This window comes from Onthophagus taurus, chromosome 10, assembly GCF_036711975.1.
Source record: "Onthophagus taurus isolate NC chromosome 10, IU_Otau_3.0, whole genome shotgun sequence".
NCBI lineage: Eukaryota > Metazoa > Arthropoda > Insecta > Coleoptera > Scarabaeidae > Onthophagus > Onthophagus taurus.
In genome coordinates, this window is record NC_091975.1 from 8391919 (window position 1) to 8418912 (window position 26994).

The 26994-nt window shown below is 29.5% G+C and overlaps 1 protein-coding gene across 5 annotated transcripts in view; it reads right to left on the reverse strand.

The window, feature by feature from the left end:
• Nucleotides 1-26994, reverse strand: part of LOC111419108 (Abdominal B) — a 132132-nt gene that overhangs the window by 33387 nt on the left and 71751 nt on the right. For all 5 annotated transcript variants that reach the window (XM_071199247.1, XM_071199245.1, XM_023051871.2 and 2 more), the window contains exon 2: nucleotides 19134-19302. The gene's annotated coding sequence lies outside the window, so the exon portion shown is untranslated. The remainder of the gene's footprint in view (nucleotides 1-19133; nucleotides 19303-26994) is intronic.

Sequence of the window (26994 nt, forward strand, 5' to 3'; positions counted from 1 at the left end):
AATTTTCAGAATGATTACTAAAAAAATTGATTTTTTGTGATTTTCTAAAACTCAAGTGAAAAATGGAGATTGATAAGAAAGTTGATTGAGTTCAAACATTTCTATCTTAAAAACGGAATGATATTTTTGAAAGCCGATTACACCATTAGAAAGATGACACTTTTCTTTATAAATGTTATAACTTTCAAAATGATTATTAAAAAAATTGATTTTTTGTGATTTTTTAAAACCAAAGTGAAAAATGGAGATTCATCAGAAAGTTGATTAAGTTCAAACATTGCTATCATAAAAATGAAATGATGTTTTTGAAAGCAGATTACACCATTAGAAAGATCACACTTTTCTTTATAAATGTTATAATTTTCAGAATGATTACTAAAAAAATTGATTTTTTGTGATTTTTTAAAACCCAAGTGAAAATGGAGATTGATAAGAAAGTTGATTGAGTTCAAACATTTCTATCTTAAAAACGAAATGATATTTTTGAAAACGGATTACACCATTAGAAAGATCGCACTTTTCTTTATAAATGTTATAATTTTCTGAATGATTACTAAAAAAATTTATTTTTTGTGATTTTTTTAAAGCCCAAGTGAAAAATGGAGATTGATAAGAAAGTTGATTGAGTTCAAACATTTCTATCCTAAAAACGAAATGATATTTTTGAAAGCAGATTACACCATTAGAAAGATCACACTTTTCTTTATAAATGTTATAATTTTCAGAATGATTACTAAAAAAATTGATTTTTTGTGATTTTTTAAAACCCAAGTGAAAATGGAGATTGATAAGAAAGTTGATTAAGTTCAAACATTTCTATCTTAAAAACTAAATGATATTTTTGTAAGCCGATCACACCATTAGAAAGATCACACTTTTCTTTATAAATGTTATAATTTTCAGAACGATTACTAAAAAAATTTATTTTTTGTGATTTTTTTAAATCCCAAGTGAAATATGGAAATTGATAAGAAAGTTGATTGAGTTCAAACATTTCTATCCTAAAAACGAAATGATATTTTTGAAAGCCGATTACACCATTAGAAAGATCACACTTTTCTTTATAAATGTTATAATTTTCAGAACGATTACTTAAAAAATTGTTTTTTTGTGATTTTTTAAAACCAAAGTGAAAAATAAAGATTGTTAAAAAAGTTGATTAAGTTCAAACATTTCTATCTTAAAAACGAAATGATATTTTTGAAAACGGATTACACCATTAGAAAGATCACACTTTTCTTTATAAATGTTATAATTTTCAGAATGATTACTTAAAAAATTGATTTTTTGTGATTTTTTAAAACCAAAGTGAAAAATAAAGATTGTTAAAAAAGTTGATTAAGTTCAAACATTTCTATCTTAAAAACGAAATGATATTTTTGAAAGCGGATTACACCATTAGAAAGATCACACTTTTCTTTATAAATGTTATAATTTTCAGAATGATTATTAAAAAAATTGATTTTTTGTGATTTTTTAAAACCCAAGTGAAAAATGGAGATTGATAAGAAAGTTGATTGAGTTCAAACATTTCTATCTTAAAAACTAAATGATATTTTTGAAAGCGGATCACACCATTAGAAAGATCACACTTTTCTTTATAAATGTTATAATTTTCAGAACGATTACTTAAAAAATTGATTTTTTGTGATTTTTTAAAACCAAAGTGAAAAATAAAGATTGTTAAAAAAATTGATTAAGTTCAAACATTTCTATTTTAAAAACGAAATGATATTTTTGAAAACGGATTACACCATTAGAAAGATCACACTTTTCTTTATAAATGTTATAATTTTCAGAATGATTACTAAAAAATTTTATTTTTTGTGATTTTTTTAAAACCCAAGTGAAAAATGGAGATTGTGTTTAAACATCGCACTTTTCTTTATAAATGTTATAATTTTCAGACTGATATTATATGATGTATCTTCAGCAATTTTTTACTTTCCACATATTCTAACATCCTTTCCATAATCAAGCATTTTGCTTTCTATTTTGCTAGATATGTTGGCTTGACACCCGAATATGGTTTTGACAGCTATACCATCTTAGCCAACTTCCTCCAAACATTCTGACCGTTTTGGCAGATTCTATTTCGCCAATTTTATGATGCCGGTAATAGCGTCGTTGTAACAATGGAGGACCATTATTTGGTATGCTGGCTTTGGCTAAACAATTAGGGCCGTTTGCAATCATATTGTTTGAGAAAATCTGGGAGCTCGTTCTGATCTCTTGAATATGTTCCATTTCGAATCTGTTCTTCATGTTCGTATGTAATTATAGCAGGTCTTTACTGGACAATATTTGTATAAGTAACTTTAGGATTCTCGCAGGAGGATTCTTTTTCCGAACCTCTTTCAGTTCTGACAACGTATGCATGTATTTCTGTAGATCTCGATATAGAACAACTTCAAACCGGCTTCAGAGCATAAGCCATCATCATAAGAATACTAATTATGAGACAAATTGATAATATGAACAATAATATAAGATAGTGCTTAGAATTTTTGAAGAAACTTTAATATGAAGTTATTTTTAAAGTTAAATATTTTTTTTTGCGAAATAACCTTATTATTGATTTTTAAAATGGCTGATTTGCAGTATCAGAGATTTAAACCTGATGTTGTTGGGCCATCTGGAATATTTTTTCTTTTTTTCGATAGGACCTAAACCGGAGCCGCTCAAACTCGAGTAGATCGTAAAAATTTTTACAAACGGTATTACGTTACGGGGTGTTCCCCCCTCACCCCTCGCGCGTTTCATCCTCGATCCTCTCGAGCTAATCTTCATCCCTTTTTAGTTCAACAAAAAAAAATCATATAAATTTTAATAAAAGTGTTTCTAAACTGACATCTCATACTAACAATAAGTTATACACTAAGTTATAAACAAAATTCTTTGATGAGATGTTATCCAGACCCGAAAAAAGTTTTGTTTACTAAACGTTCGAAGTTTATTTATTTATTTACAAGTTTCAGGGTATTTATTTACAACTGAAAGTGTTGAGTTACACCATTTTTTTTCTTGCCCGCTTGAAAATGTTATCGGTGTGTAAAGAAGAAGGGGGAAAAATATATATAAAAAAACGTAAATAAACCGAAACAGTATAAACGAAAAATGGTGGAATTCTAAGCGCGGATGTGGATGAGACGAAAGACATTGTATGAAATCCGGGTTTTATGCTCTGCGCGGGGATGCCGCTGCCATCTATATCACTTTAATGCTAATTTACAGCAATTTTATTTTTGTGGAGAGCTCACCCGACTCTTTTATCGTCCCAAAAAAAAAGAACCGAATACACCTCCCAAAATGAATTTAAAAAAATGGTTATTTTTTAAATCGAATTAATTAACTAAATTGTGTGAATAGATTTAGAAGAAAAAAAAGGAGAATTAACATTAAACCCTTACACATAGTTTAATCTCCTTTAATCTTATCCGGCTTATTTAGTCGACGTCGAAACTAATTACCATAAATTAACTTTAACTCGATTAAATTCAACGTAATCTTCCGTCGCAACAACACAAAAAAGGTAAAGCTAACGAGCACATAACTGAAAAAAAAAATATAATAAAAACGAGGAGCAAAACGTTGCAAACCGAAATAAACTTAAATAGCTTTGAGTTATCTGCGACTTCAAAGCTCCCACATCTGGCTTTCGTGACCGTAGTAAACAACACGGAACGTTTCGTGTCTCGGATTGGTAAACGTAAAGTCCGTCGGGAAAAACTATGTAGTATGGAGGGAAATGATCGGGGGCGGCAAACGTAGAAAGAAGGAAAATGGGCTTTTTTTTCGCGTTTTCTCCTTAAAACGCGAATCGAGCTTTGGCGCTAAAGAAGACGCTCCGCGTCGCAGACATGACAGGTTGATCGTAAAAACGTCGTAAAGGCTAATTTTACGACGGACGATTATATACAGCTCCATCTCTGGGGATCTATGCCGAAACGGTGCCGACACAAAACCATCTATTTAAATTTTCTTATGAATTTCTATGTAGAAAAATTACAAGGTGTGGGTACTATTAGTTAAGTCTTATTCCAAAATGTTTAAATTTAGATAAAATTCTATCAATTACACACTTGATTGTTGTGTAATAGACTTCCAGAAAACTAGAACTTGCAGAACATCAAATTCTATTAATGGAAGACTAAACTTTGCCAATGTAAGTCTAGAGAATATTAAAAAAGGAAACTAGATAACTGGTAATGGAATACTAGATACTTTTGGCAGAGAATTAGGAATTGTTATTAGAAGATAAGGTTGGGTTGGGTTGAGATGATACTGTTGGCAGAACTTTAGACACGGCTGATATAAGATTAGGTGCTGCTAAAGGAAGACTAGGCTCTGCCAATATAAGTCTAATACTGCTTGGAGAATATTAAAAATTGCTAGATGATGCGTAGACACTGGTAATGAAACACTAGATACTTCTGCCAGAGAATTAGGAACTGTTATTAGAAGATGAGGTCTGCTATTTGACTAATGATGACACAAGAAAGTTAATTGACTTTAAAAGTTTCTATCTTAAAAATGAAATAATATTTCTGAAAGCGGATTACACCATTAGAAAGATCACACTTTTCTTTATAAATGTTATACTTTTAAGAATAATTACTTAAAAAATTGATTTTTAATGATTTTTTAAAACCCGAGTAAAAATTGGAGATTGATAAGAAAGTTGATTGAGTTCAAACATTTCTATCTAAAAAACGAAATGATATTTTTGAAAGCGGATTACACCATTAGAAAGATCACACTTTTTTTTATAAATGTTATAATTTTCATAATGATTACATAAAAAATTGATTTTTTATGATTTTTTAAAACCGGAGTAAAAATTGGAGATTGATAAGAAAGTTGATTGAGTTCAAACATTTCTATCTTAAAAACGAAATGATATGTTTAAAAGCGGGTTATATCATTAGAAAGATCACACTTTTCTTTATAAATGATATAATTTTCATAATGATTACATAAAAAATTGATTTTTTGCGATGTTTTAAAACCCAAGTGAAAAATGGAGATTGATAAGAAAGTTGATTGAGTTCAAACATTTCTATCTTAAAAACGAAATGATATTGTTAAAAGCGGATTACACCATTAGAAAGATCACATTTTTCTTTATAAATGTTATAATTTTCAGAATAATTACTAAGAAAATCGATTTTTTGTGATTTTTTAAAACCCGAGTAAAAATTGGAGATTGATAAGAAAGTTGATTGAGTTCAAACATTTCTATCTTAAAAACGAATTAATATTTTTGAAAGCGGATTACACCATTAGAAAGATCACACTTTTCTTTATAAATGTTATAATTTTCAGAATAATTACTTAAAAAATTGATTTTTAATGATTTTTTAAAACCCGAGTAAAAATTGGAGATTGATAAGAAAGTTGATTGAGTTCAAACATTTCTATCTAAAAAACGAAATGATATTTTTGAAAGCGGATTACACCATTAGAAAGATCACACTTTTTTTTATAAATGTTATAATTTTCATAATGATTACATAAAAAATTGATTTTTTATGATTTTTTAAAACCGGAGTAAAAATTGGAGATTGATAAGAAAGTTGATTGAGTTCAAACATTTCTATCTTAAAAACGAAATGATATGTTTAAAAGCGGGTTATATCATTAGAAAGATCACACTTTTCTTTATAAATGTTATAATTTTCATAATGATTACATAAAAAATTGATTTTTTGCGATGTTTTAAAACCCAAGTGAAAAATGGAGATTGATAAGAAAGTTGATTGAGTTCAAACATTTCTATCTTAAAAACGAAATGATATTGTTAAAAGCGGATTACACCATTAGAAAGATCACATTTTTCTTTATAAATGTTATAATTTTCAGAATAATTACTAAGAAAATCGATTTTTTGTGATTTTTTAAAACCCGAGTAAAAATTGGAGATTGATAAGAAAGTTGATTGAGTTCAAACATTTCTATCTTAAAAACGAATTAATATTTTTGAAAGCGGATTACACCATTAGAAAGATTACACTTTTCTTTATAAATGTTATAATTTTCAGAATGATTACTAAAAAAATTGATTTTTTGTGATTTTTTAAAACCCAAGTGAAAAATGGAGATTGATAAGAAAGTTGATTGAGTTCAAACATTTCTATCTTAAAAACGAGATGATATGTTTAAAAGCGCGTTATAGCATTAGAAAGATCACATTTTTCTTTATAAATGTTATAATTTTCATAATGATTACATAAAAAATTGATTTTTTGTGATTTTTTGAAACCCAAGTGAAAAATGGAGATTGATAAAAAAGTTGATTGAGTTCAAACATTTCTATCTTAAAAACGAAATGATATTTTTGAAAGCCGATTACACCATTAAAAAGATCACACTTTTCTTTATAAATGTTATAATTTTCAGAATGATTACTAAGAAAATTGATTATTTGTGATTTTTTAAAACCCAAGTGAAAAATGGAGATTGATAAGAAAGTTGATTAAGTTCAAACATTACTATCTTAAAAACGAAATGGTATTGTTAAAAGCGGATTATATCATTAGAAAGATCACATTTTTCTTTATAAATGTTATAATTTTCAGAATAATTACTAAGAAAATCGATTTTTTGTGATTTTTTAAAACCCGAGTAAAAATTGGAGATTGATAAGAAAGTTGATTGAGTTCAAACATTTCTATCTTAAAAACGAAATGATATTTTTGAAAGCGGATTACACCATTAGAAAGATCACACTTTCTTTTATAAATTTTATAATTTTCAAAATGATTACTTAAAAAATTGATTTTTTGTGATTTTTTAAAACCAAAATAAAAAATAAAGATTGATAAGAAAGTTGATTGAGTTCAAACATTTCTATCTTAAAAACGAAATAATATTTTTAAAAGCGGATTACACCATTGGAAAGATCACACTTTTCTTCATAAATGTTATAATTTTTAGAATGATTAATAAAAGAATTGATTTTTTGTGATTTTTTAAAACCAAAATAAAAAATAAAGATTGATAAGAAAGTTGATTGAGTTCAAACATTTCTATCTTAAAAACGAAACAATATTTTTGAAAGCGGATTACACCATTGGAAAGATCACATTTTTCTTTATAAATGTTATAATTTTCATAATGATTACATAAAAAATTGATTTTTTGTGATTTTTTAAAACCAAAATAAAAAATAAAGATTGATAAGAAAGTTGATTGAGTTCAAACATTTCTATCTTAAAAACGAAATAATATTTTTGAAAGCGGATTACACCATTGGAAAGATCACAATTTTTTTTATAAATGTTATAATTTTCATAATGATTACATAAAAAATTGATTTTTTGTGATTTTTTTAAAACCAAAGTAAAAAATAAAGATTGATAAGAAAGTTGATTGAGTTCAAACATTTCTATCTTAAAAACGAAATGATATTTTTGAAAGCAGATTACACCATTAGAAAGATCACACTTTTCTTTATAAATGTTATAATTTTAAGAATAATTACTTAAGAAATTGATTTTTAATGATTTTTTAAATCCAAGCGAAAAAAAATTAAAAATTACCAACAATATTAATTTAGGCTTAACGAAGCAATTTTTAACTCTATATAAATTAACTATAGATATAAAAATCACAGAAAAACTTAATATTAAAATTATTATTAGTTATTTAATCTTGTGGTTAAACTCTACAAGGTTTTAAAATTAATTATTGAACATCTTAACCGCAAATGTCACGTTCATTAAAAAATTGATTTTCTAATGATTGGTTTGAATTTAAAATTTTTACATTTTTAAAATGCCTTCTTCTCCAGCCATTTTGCAAGAACCCACTTAAACTGTCTCCCCCGAAAATAACTTTCCAAAAGAAACCATTGCAATGCGAAACGTATCCGTGACTATTTTGAGAGCGAACCGCATCACTGGCCACTTTAAACTTTAAACCTGCCTCCTCTCTAATATATTCATCCACTTCTATCTCACCACTCTTGTAAGAGTTTAAAATTAAAGGTTAAAAAAAGATTAACTTTCTAAACTTGGTTATCTTGAAATTAACCAGAACAACGTTAAAATGTTTGTTCTTATTCTAAAACGTTTTGTTTATATTCAAGTTTAAATTTAAACGACCCGAAGAAAACAGTTCGCAACAGAAATACTTGACGGTGAGGAGAAGTAGCGACGGGTATTGTGTAACACCTGTAATAAAGTTTTAGGTGAGGTGTTAACTTTTACTCTCCTACCTAGGAGGGTTTGTTTAAAGCATTTTAGTTGCGTTCCTAAGATACGTGAAGAGATTAGAACAAAAATTGATCAATTAAAAGATAAATTTATTGAAATATTTTCTTTGTCGATTGTGTGCAGAGAAGAAAGGAAATAGTTGCGAGATTGAAGATTACGCAATCGAAATTGTGCACAAATGAAATGAGTTTACGGGTAGGTGGAGACAAACTTGGACAAGCAGTCAGCGTGGATCGTAAATTTTCAAACTCGTCCACGTCCAACCTTGCAGAACAAACAAAGAGATCTAAATTTAGAATGTAAGGAGAAAAGCCCATCTTGACATTACATCTTACGAACACGTGACGCAAAATTTTAAATAATCTTCTTTTTTACTCATTTTTTTGAAAAAAGATTTGCTAAGAAAATAAAGCGAGTTTCTTGGCTCAATTACGAAGAAGGAGGGAGATTTTATACATTCAATGGTCGTCTTGATGCCGGTTTTGCCCTCACGGTTTCGAAATAAATTCGCCTCTATACGATCTTTCGCCCGTCCGCGGGTCGTCGTAATTGAGATAAGTGTTCATGTTTTCTGCGTTTTATACGATTAGTAAATCCGGCGTTTTACTGCGTCGGTAAACGTTGAAACGTCCTCGTCAACCATTCCAAATCTAGACAACATTAATCGAAACTGTTTTATCAAAATCGCATTCTCGCACTTGATAGAAAATCTGCATTTTCAAAAATTATTTCTTAAGATTACTAATTGGCAGAAAAATGTTTGACCAAGATTCTAGATCTTGTATTAAAAACAGTAGATGTGTTTATTGCACTTGCCAAAGTAGATTTGATTTTTTTAAATCCGAATGATAAAATGGAAAATGATAACAAAGTTAATTGACTTCAAACAATTCTATTTTAAAAACGAAATGATATTTTTAAAAGCGGTTTACACCATTAGAAAGATCACACTGTTCTTTATAAATGTTATAATTTTCAGAATGATTACTTAAAACAGTGTGATCTTTCTAATGGTCTAATCCGTTATTAAAAATATCATTTCGTTATTAATATAGAATCCTTTAAAGTTAATCAACTTTGTTATCAATTTGAACTTTTTCACAATTGTTTTAAAAAATCACTAAAAATCGACATTTTAAGTAATCATTCTGAAAATCATAACACTTATAAAGAAAAGTGTGATCTTTCTAATGGTGTAATCCGCTTTTAACAATATCATTTCGTTTTTATGATAGAAATGTTTGAACTCAATCAACTTTCTTATCAATCTTTATTTTTTACATTGGTTTTAAAAAATCATAAAAAATCAATTTTTTAAGTAATCATTCTGAAAATTATAAAATTTATAAAGAAAAGTGCGATCTTTCTAATGGTGTAATCCGCTTTCAAAAATATCATTTCGTTTTTATGATAGAAATGTTTGAATGCAATCAACTTTCTTAACAATCTCCATTTTTCACTTGGGTTTTAAAAAATCACAAAAAATTCATTTTTTAAGTAATCATTCTAAAAATTATAACATTTATAAAGAAAAGTGTGATCTTTTTAATGGTGTAATCCGCTTTCAAAAATATCATTTCGTGTTTAAGATAGAAATGTTTGAACTCAATCAACTTTGTTGTCAATCTCAATTTTTCACTTGGGTTTTAAAAAATCACAAAAAATCAATTCTAATATTAATCACTCTAAAAATTATAACATTTATAAAGAAAAGTGTGATCTTTTTAATGGTGTAATCCGCTTTCAAAAATATCATTTCGTTTTTAAGATAGAAATGTTTGAATTCAATCAACTTTCTTATCAATCTTTATTTTTTACTTTGGTTTTAAAAAATCGCAAAAAATCAATTTTTTTATTAATCATTCTGAAAATTATAACATTTATAAAGAAAAGTGTGATCTTTCTAATGTCGTAATCCGTTTTTAAAAATATCATTTCGTTTTTCTGATAGAAATATTTGAACTCAAACAACTTTTTTATCAATCTCCATTTTTCACTTGGGTTTTAAAAAATCACAAAAAATCAATTTTTTAAGTAATCATTCTGAAAATTATAACATTTATAAAGAAAAGTGTGATCTTTCTAATGGTGTAATCCGCTTTCAAAAATATCATTTCGTTTTTATGATAGAAATGCTGAAACTCAATCAACTTTCTTATCAATTTCAATTTTTCACTTGGGTTTTAAAAAATCACAAAAAATCAATTTTTTAAGTAATCATTCTGAAAATTATAGCATTTATAAAGAAAAGTGTGATCTTTCTAATGGTGTAATTCGCTTTCAAAAATATCATTTCGTTTTTAAGATAGAAATGTTTGAACTCAATCAACTTTTTTAACAATCCCCATTTTTCACTTAGGTTTTAAAAAATCACAAAAAATCAATTTTTTAAGTAATCATTCTGAAAATTGTAAGATTTATAAAGAAAAGTGTGATCTTTCTAATGGTGTGATCCGCTTTTAAAAATATCATTTCGTTTTTAAGATAAAAATGTTTGAATTCAATCAACTTTCTTATCCATCTTTATTTTTTACTTTGGCTTTAAAAAATCACAAAAAATCAATTCTTTTATTAATCATTCTGAAAATTATAACATTTATAATGAAAAGTGTGATCTTTCTAATGGTGTAATCCGCTTTTAACAATATCATTTCGTTTTTAAGATAGTAATGTTTGAACTCAATCAACTTTCTTATCAATCTCCATTTTTCACTTGGGTTTTAAAAAATCACAATAAATCAATTTTCTTAGTAATTATTCTGAAAATTGTAACATTTATAAAGAAAAGTGTGATCTTTCTAATGGTGTAATCCGCTTTTAACAATATAATTTCGTTTTTAAGATAGAAATGTTTGAACTCAATCAATTTTCTTATCAATCTCCATTTTTCACTTGGGTTTTAAAAAATCACAAAAAATCAATTTTTTTAGTAATCATTCTGAAAATTATAACATTTATAAAGAAAAGTGCGATCTTTCTAATGGTGTAATCCGCTTTCAAAAATATCATTTCGTTTTTAAGATAGAAATGTTTGAACTCAATTAACTTTTTTAATAATCTCCATTATTCACTTGGGTTTTAAAAAATCACAAAAAATCAATCTTTTTAGTAATCATTTTGAAAATTATAAAATTTATAAAGAAAAGTGTGATCTTTCTAATAGTGTAATTCGCTTTTTAAAATATCATTTCGTTTTTAAGATAGAAATTTTTGAACTCAACCAACTTTCTTATCAATCTTTATGCTTTACTTTGGTTTTAAAAAATCACAAAAAATCTATTTTTTAAGTAATCATTCTAAAAATTATAACATTTATGAAGAAAAGTGTGATCTTTCCAATGGTGTAATCCGCTTTCAAAAATATTATTTCGTTTTTAAGATAGAAATGTTTGAACTAAATCAACTTTCTTATTAATCTTTATTTTTTACTTTGATTTTAAAAAATCACAAAAAAGCAATTTTTTAAGTAATCATTCTGAAAATTATAACATTTATAAAGAAAAGTGCGATCTTTCTAATGGTATAATCCGTTTTTAAAAATATCATTTCGTTTTTGTGATAGAAATGTTTGAACTCAATCAACTTTCTTATCAACCTCAATTTTTCACTTTGGTTTTAAAAAATCATAAAAAATCAATTTTTTAAGTAATCATTCTAAAAATTATAACATTTATAAAGAAAAGTGTGATCTTTCTAATGGTGTAATCCGCTTTCAAAAATATCATTTCGTTTTTAAGATAGACATTTTTTAATTCTTATCATTTTTAATTTTTGGTGTTTAATTAATCTCTTATGTAATAGGTGATTCTAATTGAGTTAAATTTTTTGTTTTAGATAAAAATACAACTCTATATATACATTAATTTTATAAGAGTATCTTGGTAGCACCATTTTTGTTTGGGTATTTTTCTTAACCCAAACCGTTACCTCAGAAGCCATAATCTTAACGGACACCGTTAAATACCAATATTTACGGTCGACTCCTACAAAAACGAGTCAAAGAATAAGATAAACCATAATAAATAAGGTAAGCTTTAAAAAATTCAATCCTTGATTATCGTATTCTTTTAAACATTCATTTTATGCTTTTTTCTTAAAGATAATTTAATAAGCATGCTTCTAAAAAAGGAAACGGTGAAGAAGAACATGACGTGGTTCTTGAGGCTGCTGTTGCCGATGATGGTGGAAAAAGAGAAAATCTTTAGCGCGCGGCCATGAAGATACCATCAAGAGACGCAACCAGACGTCCAATGAAGTTTCTTAAGAGGATAAGACCCAAACCCGGCCCACTTATCGGCCTTAAAACGCACCAACGGTTTTATTAAACTTGAAGGTTTACGCAGTCGTGCCAAAAACTCGTTTCATCGAGATTAAGTTGGATTTTTAATCGGCCAATTAAGTCGAAATGGATTTTTTTCGAGTGTAGAAATAAAATTTGCATACTTATTAAAAGATTGTTTAGATAGAAATTTAAAATTATAAATAAAGCGGCGTTTATTTTTCTTTTTTAACATATATAAATATTTATGTAGGATGTTTCGTTTTGTAATAAAAAAATAAAACATAAAACACTGAGAGATTCAGTAAAAGATATTGTTTTTTCTACACTAAGTGATTGTGAATCAATTATCTCTTAACAATATCGTATCAAATTGGTAAGGGAGGAAAATGAGGGAAGAAAAGTCATCTTTTCCGTTAGAGGAAGGCTTTTACTCTGTTCGCTTCGTATCGAGATAACCGGCACCTGGGCCCAACCATAAAACAATAAAGTTACTGCTTTATGATCGATCAACAGTAAACCGAGGTGTTTATAAGCACTTAACAAATTGTCCTTAACCCTTTATTGCCGTTGGTCCCTTATTTATAAATAAACTAACAAGACTATTTTCGAAAACAATAATAAAAAAGATCTAACCCTATACAAATACAAATCACCATCAATTAACGCTAAGTTAAGAATCAATTAACACTTTGTTTTCCTTTCAACGTCAATAAAAAAAACTTTTATTAAACTTATTTCTTTTTTTTTTTTAATCTTTATTTGTTTATTTATTAAAAACAAATTAATTAATAAATATAAATTAGGAGTACTTTTTATGAAAAGCTATTTTAGCGCCACCTTTGAACGAATTGTCAAACTCACCGAGCATTTTGAACCCCAACAAATCTGTAGGTTGATATCTACGCTATTCAAAAAAATTCTTTGAATTTAAAACCAAGGAAAAAAGCATACTTGAAATGTTGTTGCGTAATGAAAACGGACTTCGAAGAAAAACCATGAATACGTTTTTTTATACACATCGCGAATGTAATCGAGCGATGCCATTTAGTCATGGTTTTGAGTGCACGTGGTAAACGCTACAAGGACTAAGACGAGGACCACGAGGCGGAGATTGAGGAGGAAGAGGAGGTGAAAAGAAAAGGACTGGTTTAGTCACGGTGATGGTGATGTAACAAAACGAGACGAAACGTAAATTGTTCACAATATAACGCCATCCTATAAATTGTTATTAATAATTTTTAAAAAATATTAACTCCTTATACTCCTATAAGAATCATATTTCTTTTTGACCAACAAACTTTTTGAACACGCATTTTAATTACAATGCACCGGTTTCGATAACTGTATCATCATCAGGGATTTAAAAAAAAGTTACAAATACTAAAATTTTTAAATAACATTAATATAATTATAAACTTGAAGTAATTAACCAATAGAAGATTGTGACATAACCTTGTCGGTTTTCCAGAAAAGATTTTATTCGATTACATAAGGACCTATTATAACATACCTTTGAAAATAACACAAATTACAGCCGTCATGATGAAATAGAGACTTTCAGCTTTAATTTAAACCAAAAATCATTTATTAATTCCAATTAATAAAGTAGATACGATGCTTTTAAGAATTGTTGATATGTCAATGTATTTTTGTGATTAAAAAATTTTTATCTCAGAATCTAAATGAGATTTTCAAAATTGGATTTCACCACGTCAAAATAGACAATTTTCTTTATATATACTGAAAATATCATACTTATATTAAAAAAAATGGAATTTTCACGAATTTTTATATGTGTAGAAAAAAATTGTAATCCACATGAACTTGCTTAATTATAAAAAAGTATAACTCAAAAAGTAAAAATGATTTTCAAAAACGAATTTTATCATTAAAAAGGTGATTCTTCTCTTTATAAGTGGACCAAGATCCAAAATGATTGCATTAGAAATCGATTTTATACGATTTTTTTTTAAATAATAGTTGTGTTTAAGTATGGTTGTGATTAAAACATTTTTATCTCAGAACCCAATTGAGATTTTCAAAAACGGGTTTCACCACGTTAGAATAGACAATTTTCTTTATATATACTGAAAATATCATACTTATATTTAAAAAAAATTGAATTTTCACGAATTTTTATATGTGTAGAAAAAAATTGTAATCCACATGAATTTGTTTAATTATAAAAAAGTATAACTCAAAAAGTAAAAATGATTTTCAAAAACCAATTTTACCATTAAACAGGTGACACTTTTCTTTATAAATGGTCCAAGATTCAAAATGATTGCGTTAGAAATCGATTTTACACGATTTTTTTTAAATAATAGCTGTTTTAACGTATGGTTGTGATTAAAAAATTTTTTATCTCAGAATCTAAATGCGATTTTCAAAAACGGGTTTCTCCACGTTAAAATAGACAATTTTCTTTATATATACTGAAAATATCATTATCATATTCGAAAAGATGGATTTTTCAGCAATTTTTGTATGTACTGAAAAAGATTGTAATCCACATGAACTTGTTTAATTATAAAAAAGTATAACTCAAAAAGTAAAAATGATTTTCAAAAACATATTTTATCATTAAAAAGGTGACACTTCTCTTTATAAGTGGACAAAAATTCAAAATGGTTGCGTTAGAAATCGATTTTAGACGATTTTTTTTAAATAATAGCTGTTTTAACGTATTAAAAAGTTTTTATCTCAGAATATAAATGAGATTTTCAAAAACGGGGTTCACCACGTTAAAATAGAGAATTTTCTTTATATATACTGAAAAGATCATAATCATATTCGAAAAGATGAATTTTTCATGAATTTTTATATATTATGTACTGAAAATGATGGTAATCCACATGAACTTGTTTAATTATAAAAAAGTATAACTCAAAAAGTAAAAATGATTTTCAAAAACGGATTTTACCATTAAAAAGGTGACTCTTTTCTTTATAAGTGGACCAAGATTCAAAATGATTGCGTTAGAAATCGATTTTATACGATTTTTTTTAAATAATAGCTGTTTTAATAACGTATAGTTGTAATTAAAAAAATTTTATCTCAGAATCTAAATGAGATTTTCAAAAACGGGTTTCACCACGTTAAAATAGACAATTTTCTTTATATATACTGAAAATATCATACTTATATTTAAAAAAAATTGAATTTTCACGAATTTTTATATGTGTAGAAAAAAATTGTAATCCACATGAATTTGTTTAATTATAAAAAAGTATAACTCAAAAAGTAAAAATGATTTTCAAAAACCAATTTTACCATTAAACAGGTGACACTTTTCTTTATAAATGGTCCAAGATTCAAAATGATTGCGTTAGAAATCGATTTTACACGATTTTTTTTAAATAATAGCTGTTTTAACGTATGGTTGTGATTAAAAAATTTTTTATCTCAGAATCTAAATGCGATTTTCAAAAACGGGTTTCTCCACGTTAAAATAGACAATTTTCTTTATATATACTGAAAATATCATTATCATATTCGAAAAGATGGATTTTTCAGCAATTTTTGTATGTACTGAAAAAGATTGTAATCCACATGAACTTGTTTAATTATAAAAAAGTATAACTTAAAAAGTAAAAATGATTTTCAAAAACATATTTTATCATTAAAAAGGTGACACTTCTCTTTATAAGTGGACAAAAATTCAAAATGGTTGCGTTAGAAATCGATTTTAGACGATTTTTTTTAAATAATAGCTGTTTTAACGTATTAAAAAGTTTTTATCTCAGAATATAAATGAGATTTTCAAAAACGGGGTTCACCACGTTAAAATAGAGAATTTTCTTTATATATACTGAAAAGATCATAATCATATTCGAAAAGATGAATTTTTCATGAATTTTTATATATTATGTACTGAAAATGATGGTAATCCACATGAACTTGTTTAATTATAAAAAAGTATAACTCAAAAAGTAAAAATGATTTTCAAAAACGGATTTTACCATTAAAAAGGTGACTCTTTTCTTTATAAGTGGACCAAGATTCAAAATGATTGCGTTAGAAATCGATTTTATACGATTTTTTTTAAATAATAGCTGTTTTAATAACGTATAGTTGTAATTAAAAAAATTTTATCTCAGAATCTAAATGAGATTTTCAAAAACGGGTTTCACCACGTTAAAATAGACAATTTTCTTTATATATACTGAAAATATCATAATCATATTCGAAAAGATAGATTTTTCACGAATTTTTATATGTGCAAAAAAAATTGTAATCCACATGAACTTGTTTAATTATAACAAAGTATAACTCAAAAAGTAAAAATGATTTTCAAAAACGGATTTTACCATTAAAAAGGTGACTCTTCTCTTTATAAGTGGACAAAAATTCAAAATGGTTGCGTTAGAAATCGATTTTAGACGATTTTTTTTAAATAATAGCTGTTTTAACGTATTAAAAAGTTTTTATCTCAGAATACAAATGAGATTTTCAAAAACGGGGTTCACCACGTTAAATTAGACAATTTTCTTTATATATACTGAAAAGATCAGAATCATATTCGAAAAGATGAATTTTTCATGAATTTTTATATATTATGTACTGAAAATGATGGTAATCCACATGAACTTGTTTAATTATAAAAAAGTATAACTCAAAAAGTAAAAATGATTTTCAAAAACCAATTTTACCATTAAAAAGGTGACTCTTCTCTTTATAAATGGTCCAAGATTCAAAATAATTGCATTAGAAATCGATTTTATACGATTTTTTTTAATAATAGTTGTGCTAAAGTATGGTTGTGATTAAAAAATGTTTATCTCAGAATCTAAATAAGATTTTCTTAATCGGATTTCACCACGTTAAAATAGACAATTTTTTCTATATATGCTGTGCATTTTATAACAATAATGGAAGAAATTATTATTATTGAAACAACGATGCTGGTCTAAATAAAAAAGAAATTGCACTTTATTTCTAAAGTAATACAGTTACTGTTGTGATCGTCTCTTAAAGCTGCTTTTAAATGGGTTGGTTAACAGTAAAGTCAGAAGATAACTCCGTTACGAGGTTCGTAACAAAACTTGTTTCTTTCTTTTTCTTTCTTAACTGAATAAGTACATCAATTAACGTCTGGTGGTTGCGTATCGTTTGGTTTTCTTTCCGGTAGAAACTAAACGACTCATTGTCAATTGACTGGTTAATTACACACCGTGTTTAAAACTTATTTTCACGCTTATATCCTGAAAAACTACAATTTCTCGATCGCATTCCAACGGGCCAACAACTTTTAACAAAAATTTTTAAACCGAGAATTATCTTGCTGCCATCTTTTGCACAACGTTTCAAGTTTTTATTGAATTAGAAAAGGATCTAAATTATAAAGAAGAGGAATCATAAAGAAGTGTATTCCTCTTTGTTTAAGTGAAATATATGATTTAATAAATAATAAGATTAATAAGACAACGTTGTTTTTATTATTACAGTTTTCTGTAATTGTAATAATTACTTTAATTTCGAATAAAACGTTTTGTTTGTTGTATTTTTAGCTGTAAATCATAAACGCTATGATTTTTTTATTAAGGACTCATTAATTATTGTAATTGAGTCATTAAAACACAGTTAGTAGATCATAAAAAAATCATACCAACATAAAACATCAATAAAAAAATTTTAAATTTAACTCGCACACAAAACCCTTGCCTAAATTTACAACTAACACATTCAAATAAAACAAACAGAAAGATTTACAACCGTTCGAAAAGCGAAAGTGCCTTTGAAGGACGAAAACGACATCCCTTAAAGAAAAAAAGGGTGATATACAAATGAAGAACCAACTCGCGCCTATTTTTTGCTCCTTTTTGATGCGATTTCGACGAAAAGTTCCGAAAACCCTTAAAAGGGGGTGGGCCGTAAATTTAGGGTCAACGCGTTTAGAATGACAATAGGATATCACAATGGATATCACAATGGGCTTCACAACAGGGTGTAACCTTTTTTGAATCCCTTAGAATATGCAGAAAAGAATTTCTGGAAATGCAAAAAGATTTTGTTACGAAAAAAATGATTAAAAGTTAATAAACGGCTGTATACGGCCTATTCCAATTAAGTTCGATATATACAGGGAAAATGTCTACATATAGCAAGAGAATTCAACTTTTCCTGTAGAAAATTGGAAAGTGCCTTAATCGATGAGGATCATTAGGAGAAGCGTCTGTGGGAACCACTTCTTATATGGTTAAATGTCGTTAAGTAACAAATTGGCTCAAGAACTTCTATCCGCACTAGAATCTATCCATAGAATTCGCACCTTACAAGGAATCACAACGAAAAAAAGGAAACCCAATTAAGAAAATGTAATAAAACTATAAGGAAGTGTATGTACTTATTTAGGTTCAAAAACAAAGTATTAATTTTTAACAACATAGACACAAAGAAAGTTTTAAAAATAACCCACACCAAGAAAAAATAAAAATTTCTTGACGTCGTACATTTAGGGACTTAATGAACAGGGTTGACAGGACGGGTCCATGATTACGGGAATAAACATGTCAAAAGTCGGAGGATAAGAAGGAGGGAGGAGAGAGCGCGTTAATTGGTGATGCTGCCACGAAGAGGACGACGACGGGTTTTTAAAGACGGCTTTTAAAAAAGAGGGTTCGAGAAGAACTCACCTAAGATGGCTGCAACAGCGTTTGGGGTCGATGGCGGTTGGAATTCCTCCTCCGAGATCGCTCTCTCCTTTTTCTTTTTCTCCCCTTCTAACTTAACACTGTCTTTCTCACTCCACCATGATTAACAAACTCGGAGAATTTTTTTCTTAATTCAAATGAATTCATTTAACTGAAACAAACAAAAAGTTAATTAATTAATTAATTTGCACAAAAATGTTTGAAAATACAGTGGCAAAACTATTAACTGAAAGATAATGTTTAGAAATGCATTTGGGGCACAATAAATTTTATAAATAAGTCTGGAATCAAACTGGCCAACATTAAGTAAGTAAATTTTTCTACATTAGAAGAAGAATTCCGAACCTCAATGGTTTTAAATTGCGGGCTGAAAAGAAGACATACTATGATTACGCCTTACGTAGTAAAGATCCAAAGGCTCTTTGGAGAAAGATTAAACTTCTAAATATAAATAAAAAAATCGATAACAAAGTGCCTAACATTTGTCTTCCAAACGATTTAAATAATTATTTTGTTCACGGTGATTCTTCACTTTATATCCAGACTGATCCCGAATTACCCATATTTTATCAAAATAATGTAAACCCTAGAGTGCAGATAATGCAAGCTTTTACGATGCCTTGTTAGAGCATAATGTTCCACCGACTCTTTGTGGTTGGATTGAGAACACTCTTAAACATAGGATAGTTAAGCTTGGGGCTGGCGATGTCAGTCTTCAAGGAGGAGTTACTCGAGGCTGTCCACAAGGGGGTGTACTATCCCCACTTTTGTGGAACCTCACCCTGGATAGCCTCTTGAACCGTCTCGCCGAAGCCAACTTTATCACAGTTGATGACGCAGATGATTTAAGCATTCTCGTCAAAGGCAAGTATATAAACGTGCTGTTTGACAGGATGCAAGTAGCTCTCAAACTGATAGAGACTTGGTGTGACGAACAAAGACTCTCTGTGAATCTTTTCACACGGATGAGGAAGGTTGGCAATCCCAGAATGCCATCCCTTGCTGATACTCCATTGGTATTGTCAAAAGAAGTTAAATATCTGGGCATCACACTTGACAATAAAATGACATGGAGAGCCCACCTAGATAATAGAGTAAAAAAAGCGTACGTTGCATTCGGTCAATGCCGGAGGGCTATAGGTAAGACATGGGGTTTCTCACCCAGAAATGCCCTCTGGATTTACATGGCTGTAATCCGACCTATGCTTACTTATGGTGCAGTAGTATGGTGGTCAAAGACCCTACAGTCTACATCCACTACTGCACTTAATAAAGTACAGAGACTTGCGTGTTTGTATGTTACAGGTGCGCTGCGGACTACCCCCACTGCAGCCATGGAAAACATGTTAAACCTAACGCCACTTCATTTGTTCATCCAAGAGGTGGCATTGGTGACCATGACTCGACTGCGAGCAGCAGGAATTCTAATGGGTGAGAGAAATAGTAAAAATGCCAATCTCTGGAATGAAATGGTGGATTACTCACCAATTCTGGAGTGTGTAACGGACTTTACACCCCTACAACACATTTTTACAAAGAAATATCTCACCCACCCAAGCTCCACAGAAGTAGAGGTAAAAAACAGCCTTAAAATCTACACTGATGGTTCAAAGAGACGGGAAGGAGCTGGAGCCGGAGTCTTCTCGTACGATCTCCGACTCCACGTATCTGAACCTTTAGGTATAAGTACCACCGTCATACAGGCGGAGTTAATCGCCATACAACTTGCCGCTGACGTTATTGTCAGATCCAACTTGGTAGGTAAGACTTTTACAATTTATACTGACAGTAGACAAGCTATTTTGGCCCTGAGTAGAATAACAATAAATTACTTCAGGACTTGTTATGGGTTGTCATCTGACATTGGAGAAGAGCATAACTGTGTTATACTTCAATGGATAAAAGGACACTCGACTTGTTCAGGTAACAAGCACGGTGATAGGCTTGCCAAGCGAGCGCCATATTCGCCTGAACCGATAATCGCTCCGTCCTTATCAACTCAGATTGAGATAATTAAAGATTTTACCCACAAAAAGTTCATGAACTGGTGGGATAGGGTTAAGGGTTGCCATCTGTCTAAGGAAGTATTACATTATCCTTCAGCAGAGGCAGCCTTGTCTTTCGTAAGGCTTTACGAACTGTAACGGGACTCGTCACGGGTCACTGTAAGGTAAACAAGCATCTTTATAACCTTAAGCTTGCTGTTAGTCCTCTCTGTCGCCTCTGTAAAGAGAGCGAGGAGACGGTCCGACACATCTTGTGTGAATGCCCCACTCTGCAAGACCTCAGAATGAGAGACTTCGGAGAGGAATGGCCGACCACAGATGGCATCAGGAACACACCTCTGAGCTGTATCCTAGCCTTCGGAAATTCCTTAGGCTGGTTGATGTAGCCGGAGACAGTGTAGGAGGATGTACAAGGGGCCCGTTGGGGCCTAGGTGCTGTGTGCGTAGCATACCCTCCGCTTTCCTACATACATACATACAATGCAAGCTTTTATGCCTGTTGATGAACATGAAGTATCTATATTAATTAATAACATTAAAACTGCAGCGGTGGGTTCTGATGTATCTCAATCTGGATGATTGACTTGTGTACCCCTTTTCTCATTCCTTATATTACTCACGTAATAAACGCTGCTGTTCATCAATCAGTTTTTCCGGATGCCTGGAAAATGGCTGAAGTAATTGCATTACCTAAAGTATCTTCCCCTTCTGCCCTAAGGGATTTTAGACCGATCAGTATCTTCCCAGTAATGTCAAAAATTTTAGAGAGAGTCTTGGAAAAGCAACTTAGAGCACACTGCGAAGGGTATAGATCAACAATCTGGGTTTCGTTCGGGTTTCAGCTACGCAACAGCTTTATTGAACCTTACTGATGATGTATTTGCTTCTAGGCACTTTTGTTATCGTTGGACTTCACCAAAGCATTTGATACAATAAATCATAATATACTTGCATCTAAACTTAATTATTTTGGTCTTGGAAATCAAGCTGCAATTTTGATAAAGTCATTTTTGTCGGACAAGTCTCAGGTTGTGAAGATTAATAGTCAAGTGTCGAGTTACTCGTGGAGTCCCTCAGGGGTCCATTTTGGGGCCACTATTGTTCTCTATTTATACATCTGATTTTGACCAGGTTCTTGGTTGTATGCAGACGATACACAGCTTCTGCTGAATTTTAATCCAAATAATTGGGTTGATGCCTGCATAAAATTTAACTCAGATATAGCATTATTTTCTGATGTTGCGAAACGCCATGAACTTGTGCTAAATCCATTTAAGTCTTCTGTTTTGCGGTAGTGTCACAAGGAGAGCGATTAAGCCTTTGATATCCGGTCAATTGGTGGTGAATGGGGAACCTCTTACTGTTTCTGATGATATAAAAATTTTGGGAGTCACATTGGATCATCAGTTGAGGTTTGAGGAGCATGTGGCTAGGTGCTTGAGGGGTGGGTATGGCGCCCTGCGTCTCTTGTATGCCCATAGGGATGTCTTAAGTAAAAAATTAAAAATTATGCTGTGGTTCTAAGCAAATTAATTCACTGCGACGTTGTTTATGGTCCAAATTTAACGGAGGCGAGTGGGCGTCGTATCCAGAACCTTCAGAACGGTTTATTTACGGAATTCGTAAATATGACCATATTAGTCATAAGTTGGCAGAGACTGGGTGGTTGAACATGAAAAACAGACGTAAACTGCATGCAACTTGCGTTTATTATAAAATTATTAAAAGTCAGCCTCCTTACTTGCTGCAACGCCTATCTTTCAGAAGCGATGTGCATAACATTAATATAAGGAGGAAAGATGTATTGACGGTACCACGCCGCGCCTCGCACCCATCCTTTTCCTACCAGATAGCTAAAACGTACAATGATCTACCTATGAACCTTATAGGATTGAACTGTATTTCGTTCAAGAGTAAATTAAAATCCTCCCTCCTGCTTGAGTCATCATGATTTTTTTTTTTAATTATATTCTGAGTTACTAATGTATCGCTTTATACTGGCATGTCGTCGTATTTTGTTATTTTGTTATTTTGTTTATTAGTATTGTTAAAAACATTCTCATTTTTGCTTTATATATATATATATATATTTTCTATATATTCTGGATTAAGTGGAAGAGGAGTTGGTTAATAACCAAACTGACCTTCGTCCAGAAAATAAGTCTATTTTCTAAGAGTGTATTATTATTTTCTTTCCTTTTTTTTGCAACTTATTAATAAAGGCATTATTATTATTATTATTTTACTGTAATCTGAAAGAAAAAATTTTTAAAATCACTCTGACAAAACTTTAAACTTTAAAATATTGTTTTGAACCACACTGGTTTAGTTGTAAACTTGAAGATAATGCATAGAATTAAATTGGCAAAACTCTAAACTGCATGATAATGTCTGGAAATGTATTGGGGAAACACTAAATTTTAGAAATAAGTCTGGAATCGAAGTGGCCAACATTAAGTAAGTAAATTTTTCTACATTTGAAGAAGAATTCCGAACCTCAATGGCTTAACTATAATCTGACAAAACTTTAAACTTTAAAATATTGTTTTGAACCACACTGGTTTAGTTGTAAACTTAAAGATAATGCGTGGAATTAAATTGGCAAAACTCTAAACTACATGATAATGTCTGGAAATGTATTGGGGAAACACTAAATTTTAGAAATAAGTCTGAAATCGAACTGGCCAACATTAAGTAAGTAAATTTTTCTACATTTGAAGAAGAATTCCGAACCTTAATGGCTTAACTATAATCTGACAAAACTTTAAACTTTAAAATATTGTTTTGAACCACACTGATTTAGTTGTAAACTTCAAAATAATGCGTGGAATTAAATTGGCAAAACTCTAAACTCCATGATAATGTCTGGAAATGTATTGGGGAAACACTAAATTTTAGAAATAAGTCTGGAATCGAACTGGCCAACATTAAGTAAGTAAATTTTCCTACATTAGAAGAAGAATTCCGAACCTCAATGGCTTAACTATAATCTGAAAGAAAAAATTTCTAAAATCACTCTGACAAAACATTAAAATATTGTTTTGAACTTCACTGGTTTAGTTATAAACTTGAAGATAATGCATGGAATTAAATTGGCAAAACTCTAAACTACATGATAATGTCTGGAAATGTATTGGGGAAACACTAAATTTTAGAAATAAGTCTGAAATCGAACTGGCCAACATTAAGTAAGTAAATTTTTCTACATTTGAAGAAGAATTCCGAACCTTAATGGCTTAACTATAATCTGACAAAACTTTAAACTTTAAAATATTGTTTTGAACCACACTGGTTTAGTTGTAAACTTCAAAATAATGTGTGCAATTAAATTGGCAAATCTCTAAACTGCATGATAATGTCTGGAAATGTTTTTGGGAAACACTAAATTTTAGAAATAAGTCTGGAATCGAACTGGCCAACATTAAGTAAGTAAATTTTTCTACATTTGAAGAAGAATTAATGATTTTACTGTAATATTATTATTATTATTAATGAAAAAAGAAAAAGAAAAAAGAGCGCTTCGACGTCATAGACCATTCACAATAATTTCACTTAGGACCACATAGTAGCACATTAAGAGTATTCAAAGTTGGTCGAATAGTTGTATATCTTTACAATATTTGATCAGATTCAATGAGTGTTCATAGGCAGACTGTATGCTTGTTATATTATAAGTATTTCTTGCTTGTTCATATAATGTACATTCTACAATGATGTATTCTAAAGTTCAATTTGAACACATGGGTCTCTGCTCATCTTTTAACAAATATTTGGAGGTCAACGATGTATGTCCAAATCTACTTAGTTTTACTTGTTCTGACCTGCTTAATTCCCTTTCGGAACTTATTCGAAAGACATTTTGCCATTGTTCTTCCCAGCTGTTATAAATCAAGGATCTTACATGTTTTTCAATATCTTTATGTCTGCAAAAGTTCACATCAGTGTGCCTAAGATTTGTTGTAGCATTGCTTCTTTTGTGTACAGGTTTTGTTAATACTAAGCGAATCACTTATTATTAGAAAATTGCGGTGCTTGGAATATTGCATATAACTCTGCAAGAAATATTGAGGAACATGGTTGAAGTGCCCAGGAATGTTCTGTATTATTGACTGATATTGCACTACCAACACCGTTTTTTTTTTTGATCCATCAGTGTAAACACAAAAGGCATGAAAAGGTGTGAAAATCAGCAAGAAACATTGCATGGGGGGCGTTTGATTTGGAAAATTTAGTAACCTAGCTTTAATGGGATTCAAGAAGTTGGGCAGGTTTTATTGTAATCTGAAAGAAAAAAATTCTAAAATAACTGGTCTAATTGTAAACTTGAAGATAATGCATGGAATTAAATTGGCACAACTCTAAACTGCATGATAATGTATGGAAATGCATTGGGGATACATTAAATTTTACAAATAAGTCTGAAATCGAACTAGCTAAAATTAAATAAGTAAATTTTTCTACATTTGAAGAAGAATTCCGAACCTCAATGGCTTAACTGTAATCTATAATTTCTAAAATCATTTTGACAAAACTTTAAACTTTAATATATCGTTTTGAACCACACTGGTCTAGTTGTAAACTCAAGATAATCTAACTTGCCTAACTCTAAATTGCAAGAAAACATCATTTATTACACTGGTGGAGCTCTAATCTATAAGATAATATTTGGAATTATATTGGCTAAACTATAAATTTCAAGGATAAGTCTAGAATTATAATGTCAAAATTTAAAATTGTAGCAAAATGTCTAAATACAGCATCTGTACAAAAGCCTTCCTGACTTAAAGCCTTGTCGTTCTTCGTATAGTGTTGTAATGGAATTAATTTTTGTTGTGATAATCTTGGTTACTAGTTGGAGCATGGTGCTAAGTAGGTTTATCTCCTTTTTTGAACATTAGAATCATTGTGCTTCTTTTCTATGGACTTGGTATTTTTTGCTCAATTAAGATTTTATTTATGTTATTTTCGTTATTAAACTATCTCCTCTATATTTTAATAACTCATTTGGGATCTTATCTTGACCTGGTGATTCGGCTTTTAAGTTTTTATCAAGAAAATGTCTAAACGCTAAAGAAACGAAAATATTTACAAATTTCATTACTATTAAGCCATTTCCAACGATTTCCATAATTATGAAAAAGTGTCTAAACGATTTTTGGGCATTTTTAAAGATTTCCATGATTATCAAAATGATGCCTAAACGTATTTTGGATATTTTTGGAGACCCCCAGGTGGCGCGCAATGATGTCAAAAAGTTTTCAGAAGCTTCCTAATGATTTTCTACGTTAACCTAAGAATTTTTTTGCTCAGTTAAGATTTTATTTATGTTATTTCCGTTATTAAACTGTCTCCTCCATATTTTAATAACTCATTTGGGATCTTATATTGACCTGGTGATTCGGCTTTTAAGTTTTTATCAAGAAAATGTCTAAACGCTAAAGAAACGAAAATATTTACAAATTTCATTACTATTAAGCCATTTCCAACGATTTCCATAATTATGAAAAAGTGTCTAAACGATTTTTGGGCATTTTTAAAGATTTCCATGATTATCAAAATGATGTCTAAACGTATTTTGGATATTTTTAGAGATCCCAAGGCGGCGCTCAATGATGTCAAAAAGTTTTCAGAAGCTTCCCAATGATTTTCTACGTTAATCTAAGAATTTCCATAATTATCAAAATGTGTCTAAATGCATTTTTATATATAAAATTGATAATATCAAAATGCTGAGTAAAAAAGTAAGGAAACACGTCAAAAGTAACAGTAATCCAAATGAAAACCGTTGGGTTCGGAGTCGTTTTACGTTGGGAAGTAGTTAGGGACGGTCATATAAA